Source organism: Lissotriton helveticus, chromosome 4_1 (genome assembly GCF_964261635.1).
Source record: "Lissotriton helveticus chromosome 4_1, aLisHel1.1, whole genome shotgun sequence".
NCBI classification, from domain to species: Eukaryota; Metazoa; Chordata; class Amphibia; order Caudata; family Salamandridae; genus Lissotriton; species Lissotriton helveticus.
The window spans coordinates 875,813,568-875,840,094 of record NC_136063.1 but is presented as its reverse complement, the minus strand read 5'-3'; positions in this window follow the sequence as shown (position 1 = coordinate 875,840,094).

The following is a 26,527-nucleotide window of genomic DNA, read 5'->3' as shown; positions in this document are numbered from 1 at the left end:
AAACCCAATGGTACTGGGACCTGGGTGAGAATTGTTACGCTATAAAGTGGCCCCAGTAACTAAGGACTAATTAAGTTTTGAAAATTTAGAAACATATAAGTGAAAAAGATGAATCTGCAACAGTTATACCATAGCGGAATGTTATTTAATCACATTACCACACCAAACTCATTTTTCATTTTTTGGGAAAATTACTAATCTTCAGAGTTTAAACAAAAGGTGCCCAAAAGGACAGAGAAATAGTAGAGGGTAAGTGCATTTGGAGTGAGGATCATGATCATGTGAGAAGCATGGAAAAAGATGTGAAATCATAAATTATTTCGCGAATAAAGTCAGACAAATAATAGCGAGCCAAAGCTCCATGAATTCGTTATATACATTTGTACATCACTATGCCCTATTGTTGGAACACAGCAGAAATCTTTGTTGATAAAAGGGCTAGTTGGAAGCAAAAGGAATGTCGACGTTTCGACCCCATAGAAAAACGTAGGTTGGTTAACACCTTACACTGGGGTCTTCATCAGGACAGGTGTGTGTGTAGGAGGGCACCTAATGTAGGGAGCATAAAAAATATAAATAAAATCGGTACTCTGCCACCAAATAAATTAATTCACAGAGAGGCCTGATATGTCAGCAAATATTTACCAAATAGTCCTCCAATGAGGACACAGTGTGAAAAACGGGCCAGGTGGCTCCTAGGGCGTAGACCACGACATCAACCCCTAAAGGGAGATAGAGGTACAATTAGAGCGCGGCTGTCGCTCCTAGACAAAGATTCAATCACTCAAAATGAACTACTCACTTACTCGAGTATGTGGAACAAGCAGCGTGTCCCTTAAAAATATGAATCACAAGGTATGGTCAAACCTGCTTTTTAAGCCATAGTGTTGTTCAAACATGGAAATCAATCGCAAAAGTCTAAAAGAAAATGGGGGGGCACAAACAGGAGGAGGGAATTACGAAATCAACGTATTATATACAAGTTGTTAAGGACACAGTCACACGGAATTATAAATACCTGTTCAAAATGTGCAGTGAAACTTCAGTGAGTTGATATGCTGAAAAAACACAGAAACATCGTCGTCAAAAACGATCTACAAACCCAAGTTTACAGGGCTTTAGTTAAAAAGAAGTCAGGAAAAGTCAGTAGACTCACCGATCTTCGATGCTAATAGCAACCAAATATTCAGGCGGTGCAAACAATCTGGGGTATATAACAAAAACGCAAGCGTCATGCCAAAGATTCTAACCAAACGCTTCGTCAAGCATTTCAATGTATACAAAAGGACGACATGGGGGAGCCCCGAGCCTGCTTACCGCTACTCGCCGATAAAGTGCCCTCTCCGAATGTATCAGGAAGGAGATGGCACGAAAGGGAAGGTCTTTAAATAGTTCATTGACAGGGTTGAGTCATTGTGCAATCGCGGGCCGGCGCAGATGCTGGATGCTGACTACAGCGAGTCATGGCCCCAAAACTGATGGAAAGTGAGAAGAGACTCACTCCTTGGCCGTGCGTTCTGTTTAATCATCCCAGAGATGCCTACAATATGTTTTAGGTGTACTCAGCAATCATATCATTCTTTTTCATGATTTCAACAGATGAATTCATATATACATTTTATATGAGTCTTGTTGGCAGCGACATTAAAACGGCAGTAAAAGCGGCTTTACCCCATCCTAAAGTATGCATTACTACGTGCTAAGCAATTGTACTATCAACATTGTCTGTATGTTCAGCGTAATTATCTAAGACATGAATGTCTACATTAGGATTGCATAAAAAGCTTTTACACAAGTCAGCAGATAGCGGCTGATGTCATCATGCCTTGATTATAGCTGAAAAGAACCACAGTATCAAAGAACAATAGTGTAATTATTCTTGATATTCGATGGCCATTAGTAGTGGCATCATTCACGTGCCATACTTTTAACACAAACTAAACACAGTATAAAGGAACACTTAAAGAGTAAGAATACATATGATCTCAAAGTTTGGTCACCATAAGTGCTACTTGTTCATGTTCAATACACAATGCTTAGTTCATTATGCAATAATAAAATAATTGCATTAGGCTAAGTATCGACTACAGGAAAAATGCAGTTTTTTCAAAAAATTACAGTGGATGGACACAGGTTACACACTTCTTATGCAGAAGGCAGGCCATACATGTTTGCGCTAGTTATAAGATGTGTAATTGATGGTGTAATCCTAGCAAACATTAAACAGTAAAAATAGGCTAACTCTTGAAAGTTGACAGAAATTACAGGGTATGGTCACTCTATTACTAAGCAAGCCAGTTGTGCATAGCTTGAATCAAGTTCATTTAAACCTGTGTGTATCGAATCAAAACGTGTCATCCATTTGGCCTCACGCACATTGAGAATAGGTCCTATGTTCCCACCCCGGGGCCCTAGGGTGGCCTTTTTAAGGACAATCCATTGTAGTTCCTCAGCCGAGTGTCCTGCACTTTTGTATTGTTCAACTAGTGGCGCAGCATGGGTGTCGCACCGTATTATGCTGCAGTGTTGGAGTATTCTAGTTTTGATTTTCTGTTGTGTCTGACCAATGTAAATGGAGCTACATGGGCAGATGATGCCATAAATTAAATTTTTGGTGTTACAGTTGGTGAAAGCTTGCAAATCTATATGATGGTGTTTGTAGGTGAACATCTTAGTTTGGATGGTCAATCCACAAGCTTTGCAACTCCCGCACCTATAGTGTCCCCTGGGAGTAGGGAGGTTCCAAAGTGTTTTGTATGGAAGGTGTTATTGGGTTGTCCAGATAGGAGCATACAACATAGTCTTTAACACATTTGGCTTTCTTAAAAGCATGCATTGGTGGCTGTGGTTGGGAAATGTTGTCAGAGAATATGGCCCAGTTTTTATTGATGATTTTCTTGAATGCATGACTGTGGGTATTGAATGTCGTCACACATACCATTCTGTTCAACTCTCGGTCACACTTGTTTTTGGTCATCAGTAGTGATTCTCTGGGGCTGTACCACGCTCTCTTAGAGGCTCTTTTGATCAGACGGCGCGGGTAGCCTCTCTCCAGGAGACATTGACTCAGGATCTCTGATTCCAACTTGTGGTCACTTTTCTTTGAACAACTATGACGGATCCTAAAGAATTGTCCCACCGGTAGGTTGTCCTTCAGACTTCGCGGGTGGTGACTACTGTAGCACAATAATGAATTGCGCGCTGCTTGTTTGCGGTATAGGGTGGTATGTAGTTTTTCATCCTCATGGTAGATCATGATGTCTAGAAAATCTACCCGATGGCTGTCCGAATGCATCGTAAACTGGATGTTCTTGCTCTGATTGTTTAACCATGCATGAAATGCTTGTAAATCCGCGGGTGTTCCTGTCCATATCATAAGGATATTATCAATGTACCTGCGCCATTCTGTTATTTTTGCACGATGTGGGTTGTTAGGGTGAAGACTGAGAGAGCACTCGAAATCATCCATGAAAATAATAGCCAGATCTGGGGCAAAGGCAGCCCCCATGCCTCCCCCCTTCGTCTGGAGGTAGAAGTTTCCTTGGAATAGAAAAAAAAAGTTCAGCATGGCTACGGAAAGAAGATCCACAATGAAATCTGTCGGGACCGCCACTGGTGTGGGTCTTTGATTCAAGACCTTACGTAGGACATCAAGGGCTAAGGCCTGGGGGATACTTGTATATAGAGACACTATATCGCAAGTTACCAAAAGTTGTTCTTTGGGGTCGAAAGGTGTCTCATCTATAATCCCAATTGTTTGTAGTGTGTCTCGTAGGTATGTCTTGGTGCATTCTGCGATGGGTTTAAGAAAGAAGTCTACATATTTACATAATGGCTCCAAAATTGAACCACATCCCGATACAATCGGTCTCCCCGGTGGACTGGAGAGGCTCTTATGAATTTTGGGCAATGTGTATATAGTTGGTAGTCGTGTGTCCTTCTGGTTCAGGTATTGGAAATCGTGCTGTGATTGAAAACCTTCTTGAAGGCCAGCTTCAGTGATCGATAGGATTTCCCGGGCTAGGTCCTTAGATGGATCTGAGCGTAGTTTGCAATAGCTCACACCGTCCTAAAGCTGGTTCAGAATTTCATGCTTGTAGTGTTCTCGATCCTGCACAACAATGGCGCCGCCCTTATCTGCAGGCTTTATAACAATGTCTTTATTGTTTTTCAGTGACATGAGGGCTTCTTTCTCAAGCTTGGTGATGGTAATGGCTGTATATTTAGGAGAATTTACGGTCCTAAAGATCTCTTTGAGGACAATGTTCTCATACGCCAAAAGCTGGTGGGTCATTGAAGTTGATGATGGTACAAAAGTGGATGGCACTTTCAATCCAGTTAGTGATGTTCTTAGAGGAGCCTGTGAATGTCTGAAAATGTATTGGAGGCGTATTTTGCGAAAAAATCTTAGAAGTTCAGTCTTGAGAGTAAAACGATTAGAGTGTGTGGTAGGTACAAAAGACAGTCCTTTGTTCAGGATCTTGTCTTCATCATCCTTCAGGACATAGGAGGAAATGTTCACCACAGCTGTAGGTTGATCTGTCACCACCTGTAGACTTTGCGACGGGTTGCTATCTCCCCATGGCTCTCCGGTGGGAACATAGGACCTATTCTCAATGTGCGTGAGGCCAAATGGATGACACATTTTGATTCGATACACACAGGTTTAATTGAACTTGATTCAAGCTATGCACAACTTGCTTGCTTAGTAACAGAGTGACCATACCCTGTAATTTATGTCAATTTTCAAGGGTTAGCCTATTTTTACAGTTTAATGTTTGCTAGGATTACACCATCAATTACACATCCTATAAATAGCGCAGACATGTATGGTCTGCCTTCTGCATAACAAGTGAGTAACCTGTGTCCATCCACTGTAATTTTTTGAAATAACTGAATTTTTCCTGTAGTCGATACTAAGCCTAATGCAATTATTTTATTCTTGCATAATGAACTAAGCATTGTGTATTGAACATGAACATGTAGCACTTATGGCGACCAAACTTTGAGATCATATGTATTCTTAATCTTTAAGTGTTCCTTTATACTGTGTTTATTTTGTGTTAAAAGTATGGCACGTGAACGATGCCACTACTAATGGCCATCGAATATCAAGAATAATTACACTATTGTTCTTTGACACTGTGGTTCGTTTCAGCTATAATCAAGGCATGATAACATCAGCCGCTATCTGCTGACTCGTGAAAAGCTTCTTATACAATCCTAATGTAGACATTCATGTCTTAGATAATTACGCTGAACATACAGACAATGTTGATAGTACAATTGCTTAGCACGTAGTAATACATACTTTAGGATGGGGTAAAGCCGCTTTTACTGCCGTTTTAATGTCGCTGCCAACAAGACTCATATAAAATGTATATATGAATTCATCTGTTGTCATCATGAAAAAGAATTATATGATTGCTGAGTACACCTAAAACATATTGTAGGCATCTCTGGGATGAATACACAGAACGCACGGCCAAGGAGTGAGTCTCTTCTCACTTTCCATCAGTTTTGGGGCCATGACGCGCTGTAGTCAGCATCCAGCGTCTGGGCCGGCCCGCGATTGCACGATGACTCAGCCCTGTCAGTGAACTATTTAAAGACCTTCCCTTTCGTGCCATCTCCTTCCTGATACATTCGGAGACTGCACTTTATCGGCGATCCTTTTGTATACATTGAAATGCTCGTTCTTGTCGAACCGTTTGGTTAGAATCTTTGGCATGATGCTTGCATTTTTGTTATATCCCCCAGATTGATTGCACCGCCTGAATATTTAGTTGCTATTAGCATCGAAGATCGGTGAGTCTACTGACATTTTCGGACTTTTTTTTAACTAAAGCCCTGTAAACTTGGGTTTGTAGATCGTTTTTGACGACGATGTTTCTGTGTTTTTTCAGCATATCAACTCACTGAAATTTCACTGCACATTTTGAACAGTTATTTATAATACCGTGTGACTGTGTCCTTAACAACTTGTATATAATATGTTGATTTAGTAATTCCCCCCTCCTGATTGTCCCCCCCCCTTTGTCTTTTAGATTTTTGCGATTGATTTCCATGTTTGAACAGCACTATGGCTTAAAAATCAGATTTGACCATACCTTGTGATTCATATTTTTAAAGGACACGCTGCTTGTTCCACATACTCAAGTAAGTGAGTAGTTTATTTTGAGTGATTGAATCTTTGTCTAGGAGCGACAGCCGCGCTCTAATTGTACCTCTATTTCCCTTTAGGGGTTGATGTCGTGGTCTACGCCCTAAGAGCCACCTGGCCCGTTTTTCACACTATGTCCTCATTGAAGGACTATTTGGTAAATATTTGCTGACATATCAGGCCTCTCTGTGAATTAATTTATTTGGTGGCATAGTACCGATTTTATTTATATTTTTTATGCTCCCTACATTAGGTGCCCTCCTACACACACCCCTGTCCTGATGAAGACCCCAGTGTAAGGTGTTAACCAACCTACGTTTTTCTACGGGGTCGAAACGTCAACATTCCTTTTGCTTCCAACTAGCCCTTGTATCAACAAAGATTTCTACTGTGTTCCAACAAAAGGGAATAGTGATGTATAAATGTATATAATGAATTCATGGAGCTTTGGCTTGCTAATATTTATCTGACTTTATTCGCAAAATGATTTATGATTTCACATCTTTTTCCATGCTGCTCACATGATCACGATCCTCACTCCAAATGCACTTACCCTCCCCTATTTCTCTGTCCTTTTGGGCACCTTTTGTTTAAACTCTGAAGATTGGTAATTTTCCCAAAAAATGAAAAATTAGTTTGGTGTGGTAATGTGATTAAATAACATTCCCCTATGATATAACTGTTGCAGATTCATCTTTTTCACTTATATGTTTCTAAATTTTCAAAACTTAATTAGTCCTTAGTTACTGGGGCCACTTTATAGCATAGGAATATTAAGAAGCATATGAGCTGCAGTATTCTGCCTCCTCTGCGACATTCTTCTTCTGACCTTAGAGACTCGAAGATATAGAACATTACAATAGTCCAGGCGAGACAATACCAATGCATGGAAGAATATTTTCTTAGCTGACTCTGGCAGCAGCTCTAAGTTTTTGCGAAGCATCTTTAAGATACCAAACCAACAGCCAGCCAGAGACAAGATCTGGTAGTCAAAGGACAGAGCTGTGTCAAACTCACACAAACTTTTATTTTTGGTTTAGGGACAGGGATCAACCCCTTTTAGGAGCCACCACACAGAGGACTAAATGGATGGTTGCTTACCAACCACAAGACCTCAGTCCTTCCGGTATTTAGTTGCATGCAACTGGAAGTCATTCATTTTGCCAGGTCCACCAGAAACGCTCTAAACTTAGGAGCAGCATCAGGTTCTTCCTTTGCCAGGGTAATAATCAGCTGAGTATCATCAGCATATGATATTATATTCACCCCATGACACTCAACTACATCTGCCAAAGGGAGCATGTAAACTTTAAACAGGGTCCGACTCAAAGCCAAATCCTGAGGCACTCCTTGAAACAAGAAGCGAGTCTCTGACTTGTAGGACTGCTGGAAGACCTGGAAAGACGGTCATGAAGGAAAGCTGTGATCCAGTCAAGTGCGCAGCACATAACTCCCAGATCCTCTAGGCGTTCCAAAAGAAGACCATGGGAAACTGTATTGAATGTGGCATTTAGATCCATCAGGGCCTCTGTCTTGCTCTCATCAGCCAATATTCCAAGAGAATCGGAAGCTCGAAGCAGAGCCGATTTGGAGCTCTACATGGGTCTAAACCCTGATTGAGACTCATGAAGGAGATTGTTTTCTTCAATATACTTAGTTAACTGGAGTTTAAAAAGAATTCAGCCATCTTAGCAAAAAAAGGAAGTAGGGAGGCAGGTCTCAGATTTTCTGGGAGAGTGGGGTACTGTGAGGGTTTTCTTTAAGAAATGACCACTATTGCATGTTTCCAGTCCAAGCGGACTAGACCGGAGGCAAAGGAAACATTAAGAAGATTGCAGAGAACAGGGGTAATATCATTCTCCCCGCATAACAGCAGCATAGTCGGAGGGAAGGAATCAGCAGGAGAACTGGATTTCATGGTACAGAGAAGTCTGCGAAATGGTTGAAACTTTAAGGTTAAAGAGACCCTTGGAGGGGGGGTGTATTCTCCGAGAGGGATCATTTAAAATTCCTGCTAGATTCAGGGAAGGAGGGATAGATAGTATCTATCTTTTCAGATAAACAACTGGCCACTAGATTGCAATGTTCTGTAGAGGAGTGGATGGTGACAGCAACTTACTCAAGCGAGGTGAGGCTTTTCACAATCTGATAGACCTCCCTGTGTGAACCCCTGGGGGATTCAATCTTAAGAGTGTAGAATTTAGTCTGTGTTCTCTTGATTGTTTATGGTAATTGTTTAGTGCTTTTAGATATGCAGTTTTATCATCAGGCTTGGAGTCCCTTCTCTAAACGCGATCTAACCTTTTACAGACCTTTTCATGATGAGCAGTTGGATTGCGGCTTGTTCAGGTAGGGGTAGTGGTAAAGGGTAGGTAGCCTTGTAAGGGATCAAGGACTGGTTGTGTGAAGAAGTAGTAAGGAGTTTTAGGGTGTGGTGATGGGTAGCGTTAAGGGGTAGTACGTTTTTTGGGTTCATGGAAGTAGTAAGTGGTGGAATTACATTTTTAGGGCTTAAGGAAAGGCAGTTTTAATGAATACTAAGTGATTTTTAAAGTTCAGGGAAAGGTAGCATTAAGTGGTCGCAATGAGTATGTAGGATCCGGCAAACTATAACATTACATGATGTTAAAGGGTTTTTAGGGTTCAGGAAGGGGTGGCTTTATGGGTTAGTATGGATTTTTTAGGGTTCAGGAGAGGATAACATTATGGGTTAGGAAGAAGGTCTGAGGGTTCAAATGTTGTGTGTTCCCTATATAGCCAATTGTCCTTTTTCCCTATGATAGCCTAATTATGCATGTTGTAGGCTGCTTTTGCTTTGCACACATTACCAAATATCATGTTTGTTTTTGTGCCACAATCTATTTTCACACATAGTCAGACATGTTTTTGTTCTTTTTTTGGAATTTTGTCAGAACAGTCCATGCAAGGTCAAACAACATTGCTCCTTGTTATTCTCCGTGGTTGGACACTAGCACCTAGACACAATAGAGAAACCCAGCTGTTGTTTTTGAACACATATGTTTTGTCATATAATCCAGAAAGTGTCCTTTTAAAATAATATAGAGAGGAGACCCGCAGGCAGAGCAAAGGTCTTGAGATGAGAGGGCTGTATTGGCTGAGACGTATAGCAAATATCTATGTATGCTAAGGCATAGGGTTTGCCACTAATCCCAGAGATCTATAGTCTATAATCACTTAGCTTCTGTAGTGAGTGTGGGTATAGGCAAATCTGTCAGTTAATATGACTGGACTTTTTATTATATATAGTCTTTTAATTATGCTAATGACTTTACAGACCCGTATTTCTTTTCTAATAGTGGCACATTGATTGTGTATTAGAGGAGATTAGTTTAAATATATATTGCATGCTTCCTTCATGTCTATATTCCTTTTATTGAGGACAACTATGAGTGAGAGAACAAAAGGGGATGACCTGGTATCACGACCCCTGAGAGGGTCCAGAGTGATGTATTCTTGGGTGCCAAGCCAATTGTCTCTCTTGGAAGATTAGGAGGCCAAGTGAGGCACTGTAAGATAGTCAGATTCGGGCCCCATAGGTTCTGATATGGTATGGTGACCAAATCCCTACATGCTGATGTTCTAAGGTCCCAAGCAAAGTTCTGTTCCTGAACAGAATACCTGAAACAGAGGCAGGTGGCATTAAGAGTTTAAAGGTGTTTTGTCGTGGTTACCATTAAGGTATGGTAAAGGCTTATTAGGGTTCAGGAAATGGTAGTGTTAAGGGATAGTATGTGTTTTTTAGGGTTCAGGGAAGGGTAGTGTAGTGTTATAAGAAACTAAAGGGTTGTTTGGAGTTAAGGAAAGGGCCACATTAAGGGGTTGATAGGGTTCAGGGAAGAGTATTTTGTTTTAAGAGCTAGTAAGGAGGTTTTAGGGTTGGGAAAGGTTAACAAGAGTGTCTTTTTTAAGAGCTACTAAGGAGGTTTTAGGGTAGGAAAGGTTAACATTAAAGGGTGTTTAGGGTTCGGAGATGGGTAGCATTAAGGGGAAGTAAAGAGTTAGGGTTAGGGGAAATGTAGTGTTAGGGGGTTTGTAGGGTTCAGAAAATAGTAGCATTAAGGGGGAGTAAGGAGTTTTTAAGGTTCATGAAAGGGCAGCGTTAAGAGGTAGTGAAGAATTCCTAGGGTCTAGGAAATGGTAGTGTTAAGGGATAGCAAGGGGGTTTTAGGTAGGGATGGGTGATGAATTTGTCTCTGCCGGTCGAGCTTGTGGAATTTTGCACACTCCGCTCAAGGGGAGTTCCAAAAAACTCCACAAAATGGCACAGAGCAGAGTTTTTTTGGCAGAACTCCGCCCAGGCCTCATTTTCGGTTTCAGTGAAGCGCATTAAGAGGTAGTAACAGGTTCATGGTAGGGAAGTAATTTTTTTAGGATTCAGAGATTGATAGAGTTAAGGGGTAGTAAGGTTCTGTACAATTCAAAGAAGGGTAGCAGGAGGTGAAGTATGAAGTTTTTAGGGCACAAGAATGGGTAGCTGTAAGATGTAGTATTTATTTTAGGGTTCAGTTGTGGATAGCATTACAGTTTATAAGTGTGTTTGGGGTTCATGAAGGGAAGCATAAGGGTTAGCAAGATTTTTACGGGGTTCCGGGGTGGGGAGAGGTAAGTGATACTAAAGGATTTGTATGGTTCAGGGAAGTGTAGCATTAAGGTGTTGATTGATATGATTCTGGACATTTTAGTGTCTATGGGTAATGAGGGTTTTTTAGGGTTCAAGGATGGGTATCTTTTAGGATTAGTAGGGATTTTAGGGTTTAGTGAAGAACAGTGGTAAGACGTAGTAAAGGACTAATACAGTTTAGGGATGTGTAATGTTAAGGAGTAGTAAGTGTTTTTTATGGCTCAGAGATGGATAGCTCCAAAGGGTATTTCTTTTGAATCGCTGACAGAATATCGAGGAGATAAATATCGACCTACAAAAATATCAGTGACAAAATATCGACTACTAGAATATCGAATTCCTATCCATAAACAGGTAAGTACAAAAATATTGAATCCAAAATATCATTGTAAATAATAAAGTTAGAGCTGCATTCCCTTTATGGTGTAATGTCGCCAGAATTTTCTTAATATCCACCATATCCTGTTCCAGTTTCTCTAACTAAGACAAGATAGCTTTAGTCGAGCCAGAACAGTTTGGGCAGCCCTCAGACCTTTCAACACAAGTGCCTATTACATTGTCAATTACACCCCTTTTTGCCGCCTGCGCGATTACATCTACTGCATCGCCTGTTTCCCCCTCCAAGACAGCATATTTATTACTACATAGAATTGTGATATCCCCAGGGCTTGGCTGTAAAGACCCATTGTCGGTGATAGAGCCTTTAACCAATGGTGGGTCATTATCTGTAGAGCCTGATGGCCCCATTATAGCCAGGACAGAACTATTCTCTAGTTGAGTATGAACTAAGCAGATAGGTAAAGATTGTGAAGTATAATTTTTTTTATTAAAGATATCTGGGATCACTTTCCCTCTGCATTTACCTGGCTCTTCTATATTAGGGGTAGTAGTCACATCGAGTTGTGGTGTGTTATCAGCTAAGATTTCCTCAAATACGCTGACACGATTTTCAATGCATGTCAAGGTGGATTTGGAATTAGTGACAATAGACTTTTTTAAATCTTTTTCTCCATCTTTGTATTCGACTGCTGGGCACCCCCCTCCATAGATTTCCGTTTGCCCATTCTACTGATGGTTATACAATGGGACAACAGCAATGACCTTACTATGTTCCCCCTCTTAAGACCCCAAAGTACCTTCTTAACAGGGTATAATGTCCAGGCTGTGATGAGGGGGTCTTGTTGTAGAAGTTAGAGGATGGGCCCTGCCCTGCCTCTTCCTGCTGATGACGGCTGTAGACGGCCCTTCCTTTGCCCGGGCTTCGCCCAGCGCTCCCGTGACGCGGGTCTGGTGTGGGACTTTGAAGCGCCTCCAGGCGCGGAAGTTTGCTCTCGCGGCTTCCTGCCGCAAAGCACGCTGGGGATTGTAGTCTCCCCCGCTCGGCGGCCGCAGCACGGTGTCAGAGGCTGCGGCCGCGGGGGGAGACAGCTGGCAGGGTCCCGCTGGCGAAAGGAGGTAAAGCAAGCCACCCCAGGCTTAGCAGGTCCGGTTTGGAAAGGACGCCCGCTCCCCCGAGACTGGTGTGGGACTTTGAAGCGCCTCCAGGCGCGGAAGTTTGCTCTCGCGGCTTCCTGCCGCAAAGCACGCTGGGGATTGTAGTCCCCCCCGCTCGGCGGCCTCAGCACGGTGTCAGAGGCTGGGGCTGCGGGGGGAGACAGCTGGCAGGGTCCCGCTGGCGAAAGGAGGTAAAGCAAGCCACCCCAGGCTTAGCAGGTCCGGTTTGGAAAGGAAGCCCGCTCCCCCGAGACTGGTGTGGGACTTTGAAGCGCCTCCAGGCGCGGAAGTTTGCTCTCGCGGCTTCCTGCCGCAAAGCACGCTGGGGATTGTAGTCTCCCCCGCTCGGCGGCCGCAGCACGGTGTCAGAGGCTGCGCGGCGGGGGGAGACAGCTGGCAGGGTCCCGCTGGCGAAAGGAGGTAAAGCAAGCCACCCCAGGCTTAGCAGGTCCGGTTTGGAAAGGACGCCCGCTCCCCCGAGACTGGTGTGGGACTTTGAAGCGCCTCCAGGCGCGGAAGTTTGCTCTTGCGGCTTCCTGCCGCAAAGCACGCTGGGGATTGCAGTATCCCCCACTCGGCGGCCGCAGCACGGTGTCAGAGGCTGCGGCGGCGGGGGGAGACAGCTGGCAGGGTCCCGCTGGCGAAAGGAGGTAAAGCAAGCCACCCCAGGCTTAGCAGGTCCGGTTTGGAAAGGACGCCAAAACACCACTACAACAACTATTGCACCCCGCTCCTAGGTCCTCATCTGTTTGTGAGCGCCCAAAGAATACACCATTGAGCACCAAGCCTTATCCTAAATTATACGCTGATGTTATAAGACCGCATGGGGCAGACTTGCAAAGTAAGCCTGGTCCTTTAATTGCCCCATCATCTAGTAATGTGAGGATGATGAGAGATAGATTTGCCAAGGGGAGCTCGTCTTTTACGTCTGTGCCTAACACCACAAGATATACTAACAAGATAGTTTACATGACCGGGGTCCCAAAATTAAACAACAAGCAGGGCTTTGAATCCAGGGAATCCATACATAATAAAACCATACACTGGCTTAGAAATGTTAGGGGCTGTAGATCCATCATTAGATAAGTGTCAAGAGATTGTCCCTATTTAGCTCCAGTACCGACTGCATTGAAATTCAATTTAATAACCAGAGTATGGCGGATAACCTGGTGAATCTGGAGTTCCGGTCCTCCCCACCTAGTCATTCTAACATCCAGATCAGGCGTCTCCCCTTATGGGCTACTGAAGGGGCAGACGACGACTCAGGCCTTAATAGAATAGACTGACTAACAGGTAGCAATTCTAGTTCTCTCCAAGCTTCTGACTCTGAGGGGAGCCTGGCGGCAAATATTCCAAAGGCACCGAATGCTATTCCTATTGTTCCCAGCTCGGACCCTCCAAACCAGATCATGAGAGAGGCAGGTGGGGTAGGAGAGGGCAACCACGGAATAATCCATATTTTGTCCTGGAACATTGCGTGTCTCAAAAAGAAACTGGCCACCCCCGATTGGCATGAATTTATTAATAAACATGAAATCTGCATGTTCCAGGAGACTTGGAGCCTGGAACCCCTGTATATCCCTGGTTATTCCACTCTTTATATACCTGCAGTAACCCAAGGCATGGGCCGACCCGCGGGGGGACTTCACATCTGGGTAAAAGTATCACTGAACTTGAATATTAAAGTCCACAATGCCAACTCAGAAGATATCCTCCACTTATCCTTCAAAGGGCCATGGAATGGTAGCAGAATTGACCTTTTCAATGTATATGCAAGAGGAGGCCCTTCTAACCAAAACTCTGTTACAATCTCCTGTTTGGAAATGGCCCTGGCAGGTATCCCCCCACATTCTAACATCATCTTGGGAGGGGATCTAAACTGCACATATGAACCCCTAAGCAATGAAGATCTTCTAGGGTCCCAGGAGGAAGATATTAAATACCTTGTCCCCCCCATAAATCTAACTCCCATTAAGAGGTGGACGGTGAGGGCACTACAAATCAATGCCCTGACTATGGAATTTAATTTACAGGCACTCGATGGGAGAACTACTTCGGACCCTAGTGGGGCCATGACCTTTAACAGATTGAATCGGCCTTCACGTATTGACTACATTATCCTAGATGTAAATTCATGGGGTCATGTCGTTGACATGAAGGTTAAGCAGATGCCAGATAGTGATCACAATCCACTCTGTGCAGATATTAGATGGGGAACTAGTGAAAACATCATAAATACTCATTTAGCTTCAAAAGCAGTGATCCCTACCAACTGTAATCGAAAGCTCAAATGGAATAAAGTAGCATGTCAAGAGGATATATTAGTCGGTATAGGACTTAAAGTGGCTTCAAAGGTGGTAGAATTTTCCCAGTTTAATTCTGCGCCTGAACCAACAATCAGTGCAGACCTTAGCAATTCCTATAAGGAACTTATAGAAAACATAGGTTCTCACTTCAAAATTAGGGGGTCCAAGGGAGGGATAAAACATGTACCTAAAAAAGGTAATCCTTGGTTCACTAAAGAATGTAGAGATCGAAGGAATGCCATCTCCTCAGCCTTACAGAAAAAAGATCCTGTAGCTGTAAGGCTTGCCAGACAAGAATATAAAAAATCTACAGAATCTGCCAAACGGGTCTGGGAGGAGGACCATTGGCAGGAATTAAAAAAGGCGGCTTACTTAAAAGACTCTACTATTTTCTGGGCCTTAATAAATCAATTAACTAGAAGGGGCTCAGATCCCATCCCTAATACCATAACCGAACAACAATGGTTTATGCATTTTTCAAATCTTTATTGCAGTGAGGTAAGATCAGAGCAACCCCTGATCGTCCCCCCTGACCCCGAGATAGCGCCTATGCCACCTGCACCCGCTGATTATTTTACACTTCTTGAAGTCCAGACAGCAATCAAAAGTATAACCCGTGGAAAGGCCGCAGGCCCAGATGGGCTGCCAGGTGAGATAATTCTTCATGACCCTACATTATGGGCCAACCTTATCCTTCATCTGATGAATTTACTGTTAAAGGGCTACCCAGTCCCAGATTCATGGAAGGGAGCGGAGGTAGTCGCAATTCACAAGAAGGGGGCGAGAGAGGACCCTGCCAACTACAGGCCAATAAGCCTAATTGATGTCATCCAAAAGGTGGTTGGCAGGGTTCTCATCTCCAGAATGGGGGCCTGGCTAGAAGAGGGGGACATTTTAACACATTTACAAGCGGGTTTTAGACAAAAAATAGGTACAATGGACCAAGTATTTAGATTCACAGCGACATATTGGAAGACCGTTTCTATTGGCAAAGGGTCGTTATACCTGGCCTTCATTGACCTTAAAAGCGCTTTTGATCTTGTCCCCCGGGTCAAATTGTGGCAGGTATTGCACGAGATGGGCCTTCCACGATACCTCCTGGAACTAATCAAAAGATTGCATGAAGGTACATATGCGAGAATCAGATGGGGGAATGAAGGTCAGCTGACAGAGAGAATACCTGTGCAGAGGGGGGTCCGACAGGGGTGTGTGATGGCTCCGACTCTGTTCTCCCTCTTCATAAATGGGGTGGCAGACCATTTGAGGGAGGACCCAGCGGAGGCCCCCCCCTGGCTGGGGAAAAACACCTACCCTCCTCTTTGCTGATGACACTCTCCTCATGTCCAAAACCCCCTCTGGTCTCCAGAAACTTCTAGACAGGTTTAGCGGCTTTTGTAAAGATCGTGGCCTTACAATTAACACCACCAAAACCAAATTAATGGTTTTGTCTAGAAACAAAAAATTGAAGAAAATCCACATTGCACTGAATGGCACTTTATTGGAGGAGGTCGATGCATTTGATTACCTTGGGGTCAGAATAAATTGTAAAATGAAGTGGGACCCTCATATTGCTAAGATGTTGCTTAACTTTAAAAGGGTGACAGGAGCAATTGCCAGAGATCATCGTTTGACATCCAGCAAACCCATTAGCCCTGTCCTAGCAGTGTACGAAGGCAAGGCACTGTATGCTGCAACCTATGGCTCCGAACTCTGGGGGTCTGAAAGAGTTACTGATTTAGCCACAGCTGAGCACAAATTTATGAGAGAGCTAGTGGGTCTCCCGGTCTCCACCCCTAACAAACCGTTACTTTATGACTTGGGACGCCTTTCATTCAAAGACATTGTCGGCCTCCGCCCCTTTATTATTTTGGGTTCGCCTCAGAAGGACGCCAGATCTTAGCCATTACGCTGCAGTCCTTGATGAATTTATTGAGTTGAATGGCTTTGGGGTGATTCCTTGGCTGAAAAACCTAAGGGACCTGGTGATTACCTTGGGACTTAAAGAAGAATGGCTATCACAGCAGCCCCCGCCGAAAGACACTGTTAAAAAACTGTATTGGGAGAGGATCCAAGAAAGGGACTCGCTAAACACAAAGTGGGGTGCTATAATCGACCAATTTCTGGCACACAAGCCAATGCGGAGGCTGGAGCCATTCCTTGATTTTAACACCTCACCAAGAGACAGATCCTTGTTCCTTAAAATGAGGCATGGCACCTTACCCCTGAACATTTTTACCAGCAGGTGGAAAAACTTTAAACATCATCAAGCGGCATGTCCGGGGTGCCCTAATCCCACTGAAAAGCTTGGCCACTTCTTGTTTGCCTGTAGGGCATACAAGGGGGCAAGGAAAAGATGGCTAAGCCCAGTTTGTAGAGAATTGGGGACAAGGCAGTGCTCAGTGGCCCTCCGCATCCTGACAACGGACACTACCTCCATGATGATAATTGCCGGGGTTGCAAAATTTCTGGGGAGTGCATGGCAAATACGATCCAAGCTGGTGCGATTGAGTATTGGGTAGATGTTTAAAATCTGTAAAATTGTTCAAATTAGCACTTTACCAATTAGCACCCATTTTTGCTGTGACATACCCATCTGGGCTCTCGTCCCTTCTACTAACTATGAATTTTTAGAAAACTTCTTTTTTAAACAAAATCTATATCTGAATATCCTTTTAGCAATTTTTATTCTTTTTATGATGTTATTGTATTTTAATTCAATTTATGATGTACTTACTTTTATGATACCTTGCTATCGAATAAAGTATTACAACAACAACATATAGTTTGTTAAAATATTGAATTTTTCATATGTCTTGAATGTAAAATTAATGAAATAATAAATATAATTAACTAAAACATACTTAAAAACAATTAAACAACCTTAAAATTAATAAATAATGTAAGTAAAAAAAATCGTAGGATAGTGGGAGGGTTAAATTTACTATTCGCACTTCAGCGAGTGCAACAGTAGGGAAAGAGTTGGAGAGCAGGAGGGTAAAAATTACTATTCCCACTCCAGTAAGTGCAACAGTAGGGAAAGTGTTGGATAACGTAGGGGTAAAAATTACTATTCCCACTCCAGTGAGTGCAACAGTAGGGAAAGTAATGATTTGATATTTAAATACAAATACATTAATTATCAATACCAATAAAAAAATATTTAAAATTAATTACCAATTACAACACATTTAATAATTAATTAATTATAAATACCAATATATATTTTTAATTAAAAATTAATTACCAATTAATAATTAATTATCAGTAAATTAATTATCAATACACAAAAATATTTTCAATAATTACTTATTTGCAATTAAATTATTTCCCACCCTATTCCCATATAAACCCACAACCCGCTCTAAATAATAAATTAATACAATTAATAAAATTATCAATTATTAAAAATAAATTACCAATTAATAAAAATGTATTACCAATTATTAATTAATTAACAATAAATTAATTTTCATTACCAATAAATAAAAATAAAAAATGACTTAATTACAATTAAATTACTTCCCACCCTATTCCTCTATAAACCCACAACCCACTGCAGCACTAAAACACAACATTAAATGAAAAATAATTAATAATTCATAAAAATGTATATTTAATTTACTATAATTAAATTACTTCCCACCCTATTCCCCTATAAACCCACAACCTGCTACGGAATTGAATTACGCAAAAATAACATAAAATTCATTACTTTAAAAAAATTCAAACATACATTACAAAAATAATACATACTTTTAACACATATACTAACACTTAAAACACTATAAAAAAATCAATATTTTAACAACTATATTATGACTTTCGATATTACTAACTTCGATATTATGAAAATCGATATTTCTTACCTGAATTTCGATATTCTGCACCACTATATTTTTGTAATTCGATATTCTGTCCATTCTGTATAAAAAAACTAAATATTCTGTCCAGTCGATTTTGTTTCTTCCATATTGTGACTAGTTACCATTTCATTTATCTGGATAAGTGTAGGGTAGCTGTAAGGGGTAGTATGAGGTTTTTAGGGATATGGGGTGAGTAGCATTAAGGAGTTGTAGTGTTTATAGGTTTCTGGAAAGCATTGTGTTAGGGGTAGTAAAGTATTTTTAGGGTTCAGGGATGGTAGCTGTAAGGGGTGGTAAGGATTTTTGGGATCCAGGGATATGTAGTACTAAGGGTAGTTATGGTTTTAAGGTTCACAGAAAGGTAACTTAAATGGTTAGCTATGGACTTTTAGGGTTCAGGGCAGGGTAGCAGTGACAAAGTTATTTTGGGTTCATGCTCACATATCCATATCAAGTGGTAGAAAAGGGTTTTTAGGGTATAGGGTTTAGGGAAATGTAATATTATGTAATTGAAATGGTTTTTAGTGTTCCAGGATGGGTACAGTTAATGGATATTAAGGAGTTTTAGGACTCAGGAGAGTGTGGCATTAGGGGCTAGTTAGGGTTTTCAGGATTCAAGGATGGGTAGCATTATGGGATAGAAAAAGTTTTGTAGAATTTAGAGAAGGGTATTCTTAAATGGCTCTGGGAAGAGTAGTGATAAGGGGCAGTAAGAGATTTTTAGGGTTAAGGAAGAGGTAGCATTACTGGGTAGCATGGTTTCCCAGTTCTGCTAAGGATAGCATTCTGGTGTGGTATGAGTCTTTTGGGTTGAATGAAGGGAAGCTGTAAGGATTGACAGATACATGAAGAATCCTGACATATCTGCCTGCGCAAAAATGGTGCATCGCTGGAGTGTGTCTGGAAACAGACACAACTCCAGCACTGTGTCATTTCACATGGGGCCAGCCCCATATGAAAAGGCTTCAAGTATGCTTAAGGATTTGATGCAGTGAGGCCATAGAAGTGTTGCAGTGAAATCTCGTAGCTTTCACTGCAACACTTCTACGAGCCTTTTCTGTGCCGGAATGCCTACCCTGCATATATTATACCTGTCGTAGGTATAATGTAGTGTAGGGGTTTACAAAATGACGCATCTGCCTAGCTGTCTCACTTTGTAAATATGGGGCAGTGTGGCATGATTTTTTACGCCTCTGCAGCGTCACAAAAAATTACGCAACGGCGGCGTAAGGTCCCCAAAAATAAAGCCCCAATTGTATCAATGTAATTATTTCAAATCATTTAATAATACATTTTAAGTAAATGAAATAGAATACTACCAAAGTATTTTGTAAAAATGAAATAATAAATCATGATTAATAACTAAATAAACTTTTGCAAGCCTAAGAGTTGTTTTAAAAAAGAAATCCTCCACACCATGAATCTTAAAACTAGGAACTGGTAAAGAAATACACCATTCTCTCAAGGACTGCCACTTTAAGGTATGTCTAAAGTTGTTGATGGAAAAGGAAGGGGAGATGGCTGGGACTCCAATGCATTCTTCAGCACACATAGAAAGAGGAAAACGCCTCTTGTGATAGTTTTTATGCAGAAAGGTGTCCTTTACTGCACAAAAACAATCACCCCCACAATGCACACATCCTTGCACCATGGCGGAAGGGTACCTGCGTTGGCACTTGGGAGCACATTGTGCACCAATGCAGGGGGAAAGGACAGGAATGCGTTGTATCTCAGAGATACAGTGCATTCGGGCCATTTTCTATTGATGCATGGCAGCACCGCAAGACTCCTTGCAGTGTATCCCTGAGCAAAAAGAAAACCTCCTAAATGATCCCCTTAGTACATCCCATTGAATCCTTCCCACTTTATTAGTTACAGTGAAATAGATCAAAATGGTTATTACCTCATTTCTTTTCACATTTTTCCTTTAAAATGAGCTAGTCAAAGTCATACTTTTCCAAATTAACAATTGAAAATGGTGGCTAGACAGTCTGAAGAATCTACAAGCGAGCTCCAACGTTATTTTATGTCTGGAAGGGCACACTGGCTTGGACTGTAGAAGCACACGTCACAAGTCATATCGATGATGTCACACTGGAAAGGCTCCTATTGCATACAAAGGAAGAGGACAAAACACAAGCCCTCATTAGAGATGGAAAGTTTCATGCAATGGGTGGTAAGAAGAAGAGAAAAAATCCAGGCGAGCAAAAGCCAACTAAGGAAGCGCCGATGCTGGGGATTAACACATGGGGCCTCATTTATGAAAAGTGACGCTTCACTGCGTGAAAACAGCGATGCGTCACTTTTCACTGCGCACTCCTTGCGACACCAATGATGCGTCATATTTAATGTATGACGCATCATGTCGCAAGGATTTACAGATACGTCAGTATTTCTGACGTATCTGTAAGCGCAAAAGTGACGCATTGCTGGAGTGTGTAGCAAAAGTGACGCAACTCCAGCAATGCGCCCTTTCACATGGGGCAAGCCCCATGTGAAAGGGCCTGCGTCAGTCTTAAGCCTGCTGTGAGGCAGGCGCAAGATTTGGACGCAACGGCGTCCTAAAAGTGACGCAGTGAAATCTCATAGATTTCACTGCGTCACTTCTACGACCATTCCTTGCGTCAATACGCCCCGCTTGCATACATTATACCTGGCGCAGGTATAATGTGGCGCAGGGGTTTACAAAGTGACGCATCTAGGTAGATGCGTCACTTTGTAAATATGGCGCAACAAGGCACAATATTTACGGCGTAAAAGTGACGCACGGCCTCATAAATGAGGCCTGTGCATTGCCAGATCAGGGAAGGATCTTGCAGCTGGGATTGATGGGGCTGCAACAGATGTGGTCATTAAAAGAGGCAGGGAGAGAGAGGCAATAGAAATGCTAAAACGAAAAGGTGGCAAGAGAGTATTAAGAGCTAGTTCTCCATGTGAGCACAGCATATTAATGGTAAGCAAGAATGATCCGTTTGCAGTACAATACCACGAAGAGAAAACACACCTAAATAATTCTGTAAGTAAGTATCAAATAAGGTGTATATAATGTTAGGTTTTCTTACTAAAAAAAAAAAAGCCTTCACGTTTTTATTATTTGTACGTGACTCTTCAAGTTCCCAAATTGGCAACATTTCTACACTGACGTATAAATTGGGCGGTAGAGATATTTTGGGATAGTCCAGATGCTGTTCCAAAATAATATCTATTTCAGTGTGAAAATGGTACACAGTACATGCTGCCAAGTGAAACAACTGTTGGTTTCAAGCCGACTGATAAAAACATCTTAGAATGTGGCCTGGAAAAAGCAGAGATAATTGGATTTGGAACAAAATGGGAAACAGCTGACACTTTATGCCATGTAATTTGAGATGCATTTCCAGTCACCAACATGAAAAGAAGAGCTTCTCAACAATCATATAAAGTAATCTTCTTATAGTAGTGATAAAGATTCAAAATTATGAATAAAATAGTTGCAGTGAAATTCCGTGCCTAATAGATATAGGAAAATGGCATGGGTGGTCATGCTGACCATCAAGCAGTGGTGATTGGGCGAACAGGAAGATGAGCAGTGCAGGCTATGCAGATATCCCAAATTAAAATATGGATTAAACGAAATGAGTACATTAACCAATGGATGGTAAAGAAGAGTCATGTGAAGTTAAATACACTCTAATGCAAGGGTCTCCATGCTTTTCTGTAATAGGAGCTACTTATGATCAATAAATCAAACAGATCACTTAATCTCCCCGTGCAAAATGAATGTGTCCTTATCAAAAGTAACTGGTGCTCATATAATGCGCTCTGATACCTGATACCTTTGGGTCAAGTTTGGCTTCATAAAACTCTGGACAAAATAAAAATGAAAATTATCCCAATCTACTAATATCATTATTGTTGCAATAGTGCCCCCAGAGAAGATTGAATTAGAAGCCATCCCATTCGAGATCACAAGCCATGATCACCTCAGTGCAGACGGGCAGGCTAGCCAACAGTAATGAAATAAGGCTTTGTAATTCTGGAATGCCTTTACTTAGTAATGCATAATGGCTACCATTTTTCTCCAAACATCAGCTTATGAGCTCAGAAAATACATTTTCATCTTGAATCCACACTTTTAAATTTTTGTATACATATATATTATTTCAGCCTAGCGAAAGCTTTTAATTTAGTAGGCTGGGCTGGACACAGGAGACCGACTCGCAAGTAGCTATAGAGCTGCGAGTAGCTCATGAGCTACTAGTTGGAGACGCCTGCTCTAATGGATTGACTGAATGGAAAATATGTATGGAGTACAACAGAATACAGTCAAGACTGGAGAACATTATGACCAGGCTCATACTACCGGATTGATCTGTCTTGAAAATAAATCCTTTCCAATGGGTGATGCTGGAGCATTAGATCTTGGTTTAGTAGTATTACGAATGTTGATATCAAATGGGAAGTAACTTGCATGCCTGGGGCATCACCCGACATAGATAATCCCCATGATTGGCTATGGATACAATACAGTTAACAGTACATCATTCAAAGGGCAATATATTTTAATGTCCTTGGTTGACTACGACTATGATTCAGTAGTTAGACGGCTATCCGATGCAAGTGTATCAGGCAGCTAGCACTGCCGGTGGTAGTCTCAATTAGATGGAAATCTAACCCTAGTATTCAGCTGCACTACAGAATATTTATACAGACATTGCATCAATAACAATAGGGAACTTATTGTATGTCCGCTCTCACAGACTACAGCTCAGAAGTGGGGTTTGGGGGGAAGACCTTGGGACTACAGAGGTCCCCTCAATGCTTCATCCACAGCTCCCACGGCAAACTCAAAAAAGTTCCTTCAACTTCAGTCAGCAATCAGGAAATAGTTCCACAAGGTCTCTGCTATGCATATTGTTAGACTTGGCGTGTTCCCCCTGAGTTTTTGCTTTCTGACCTCCCGATTTTGACTGGTGTAATGATTCTGCACACTTTTCTCACTGCTGACCAGTGGTAAAGTGCAAGTGCTCCTGTAGTAGAATGTGTTATGAATTGGTGTTTCCATGATTGGCCTATTTGATTTATGTGTCAGTCCCTAGTAAAGTGCACTGCGCGTGCCAGGACCCCTAAATCAAATGCTGTTGGAGGGCTACAGCACTGGATTGTGCCACCCATGCAAACAGCCCATAAAGTGTAACACTGGCCTGCCATTGCTGACCCGGTGTGCAGTCTGGGACTGCCACGTCGACTTGGCAAGTGCACCCACTTGCCAGTCCCTAAACCTTCCCTTTTCTACATGTTAGTCACCCCTAATGTAGGCCCAAGGTACCCCTGTGGGCAGGGTGCATTGTATGTGAAAGGTAGGACATGCCCTGGTGTGTGTGGCATGTGCTGATAGTGAATTACAGCCAATTTCATTTTTCCCTATTGCAAGGCTACCTGTTCCCATAGGCCAGAATGGGCTGTTCGATTATAACATCTTATAATCCTAACTGACCCAGGGAACATGGTTGAAAAACGTATTTAGTATGCCTGAATTCAGAATGATAAAATACATATTTTGATGAAGTTGGATTTAACATTCTGTGTTTGAAAATACCACTTTTAGTGAGTAGGTATTTTCTTGCCTAACCATCCAGCCTGCCTAGGCTGGGTTGTGAATTGCATGCCTGGTTTGTAAGTGGCAGGGGCTGGGTGGCTCCAGGAGACAGGGTGAGTAAGCACAGGGCTGAAAAGACCCATCTACATGTAGAGTGGTGGGGGAGCACCTGGGACCTGAATAGGGCTGTGCCTCCCTTCCACAATGCTGGCTCCACCTCCTGTGGTGCGTCTGATGTCCCTGGCCTACACTGTCAAAGGAAATGCAGGAGTCTTGTAAAGAAAGTGCTTCAAGACTGACCAGAACTGACTTGCACTATGTACAGGATCCTCTGCCTTCAGAGGACAATGGATTTGGTGGTATAAATATTGGGGCCCAAACCCCAGAACTTTAGAACTCTTTGGAATCAAGAAGACTGCCAAGAAGAAGAGCTGGAGAAGCTGTAAGGAGGAACTACCACTTTGCTGTGTGCTTTGCGGTGTTGGCCTGCAGTGGCTGCTTCTGTCTTGGGCAGTGAAAGGACTGAACTGAACTTTCTGTAATCTACTTTTGTGAGTTTCTGCAAGGGCTTGAGGTAGAGCTTGCCCCCTGTTCAAGATGTCTCAGGAACAGCAAAGACTTCAATCTCTCAGCACCGGGAACTGTGTGTTTTGTACAGCAACAAAAGAAAAGCAACTCGACGACGCCGACGCTGTCGACTCTGTGTCCTGGCGGCACCACAGAGGGCATCGAAGCAATGCCGCAACCCGACCCTGGTCTCACCAACAATGTCTGCTGATGCCACCACCGAGCTCGCACCGCGACCTGTGGGCACCGCACTCCGCACCGCCTCGCATCATGACGACGCCTTAGTATCCCCGACGTCGCCGCTCCACGCCGGAATTGACGCCGCTGCTTGCACCGTGGTTGAAGGGCACAGCTCGTAAAGTTACACGACGCACTGCCCTCATCCGCACCGCAGCCTTGGCCTACCAATGCCGGTGCCATCAACTCCAGTATGTCTGCCAACAACAGCGCTTCAGCAACGATGACACCGCTGCTTGCACCGTGATCTGCAGCACCGTGACGAGCAACTCCTTCCTCTCGCATCGTGATCTTGGTCTCACCGACGACGCCATCTGATTCCACCACCGAGCCGCTGCTCGCACCCGGACCTGAGTGTACCGCACACCGCACCGCTGCACTTTGCACCGCACCACCTGATGCCTGCCTATGCCAGCGCTCTGGACTCCATCAGAGAGGAGATCGACCTGCAACGAGTGTGACTTCGAGGGCCCCGACGACACCTGCACCGACCTCTGGAACCGACGCCTGTGGATGCCTTTGCTTTCGGAAGCTCAACGAGAGGCCGCTGATGCCCTGCATTTCCAAAAAGGTACTACGACACCGTAGCTGGCCCATGATGTCGCGGTCAGCCAGAACTGTTTGGATTTGTTTGGTCATGACGTTGTGATAGTCCTGGATAGAGCTATCGACATCAAGGTACTGTTTTTTAAGGTTATTTTGACAACTGAAGATTTCTAAATGCTGTATTGTAGATTTTTATCGCTTTTGGTTTTGTTTTAAGTATATAAAAATATTTGATATTTTTCTAAACTGGTGTGCTGTCCTTTTGTAGTGCTTACACTGTTTACTGTCAGTTATCTGCAAATGCTTTACACACAGCCTCTAAGATAAGCCTGACTGCTTGTGCCAAGCTACCAAGGGGTAGAGCAGGGGTTATTTTAGGAGTGTAACTCCCTTATCCCAACTAGGACGAAGGGTCCCTATTTGGACAAAGGTGAACACCCTTGCCAATTAGAGACCCCCATTTCTAGCATTGGTTGTCAGCGGTGAGTATAGGACTTGTGTTTGCACTTGACTTACAGTGATTGGTGCGCACTACTACCATATTGCAGACCACTATGTACCACATAGTGGGTTTTTTTGGCCTATTTTTTAGTTTGCCAGTTTAAACTTGCTACTTCATCATGCCTGAATCAAGAGGATAATTGGTTGCATCCCTGGAAATTGCCTTTGAGGAGGATACGTTGGCAGCCTACAATTTGAAAGTATTGAAATCAATTTGCAAAAAACCTAAAAGTTCAAGTCAGAGGCCTCACTAGGAAGGACAAGCTACAAAAGGCACTGAGGGCCTGGGCAGCAGCCAGATGTGCCAGAGAGCAGTCTGGTGGTCTCAGTGGAGAGGCGGAGAAGCCTAATTCTAGGGCGGAGGTGCTTTTGGGAGGGGGGAATCCTCCAGGCCAGGCAGCAGCAGCTTGTCCCCAGAGGAGCTGGAGGGCAGGCAGGATGCAAGGAAAGAAGAGACTGAGTGAGAGAAGCTTAAGCTAGCCATGGAAGAGAAAAGAATGATGTTGGATTATGAGTTTAGAATGAAGGTGTTGGATCAAAGGAGCAGACCCAGCTCAGCTGGTGGCAGCAATTCACCAGGACAGGCAGACAGAATCGTACACATCCCGAAGAATGTGGGCAGAGAGTTCA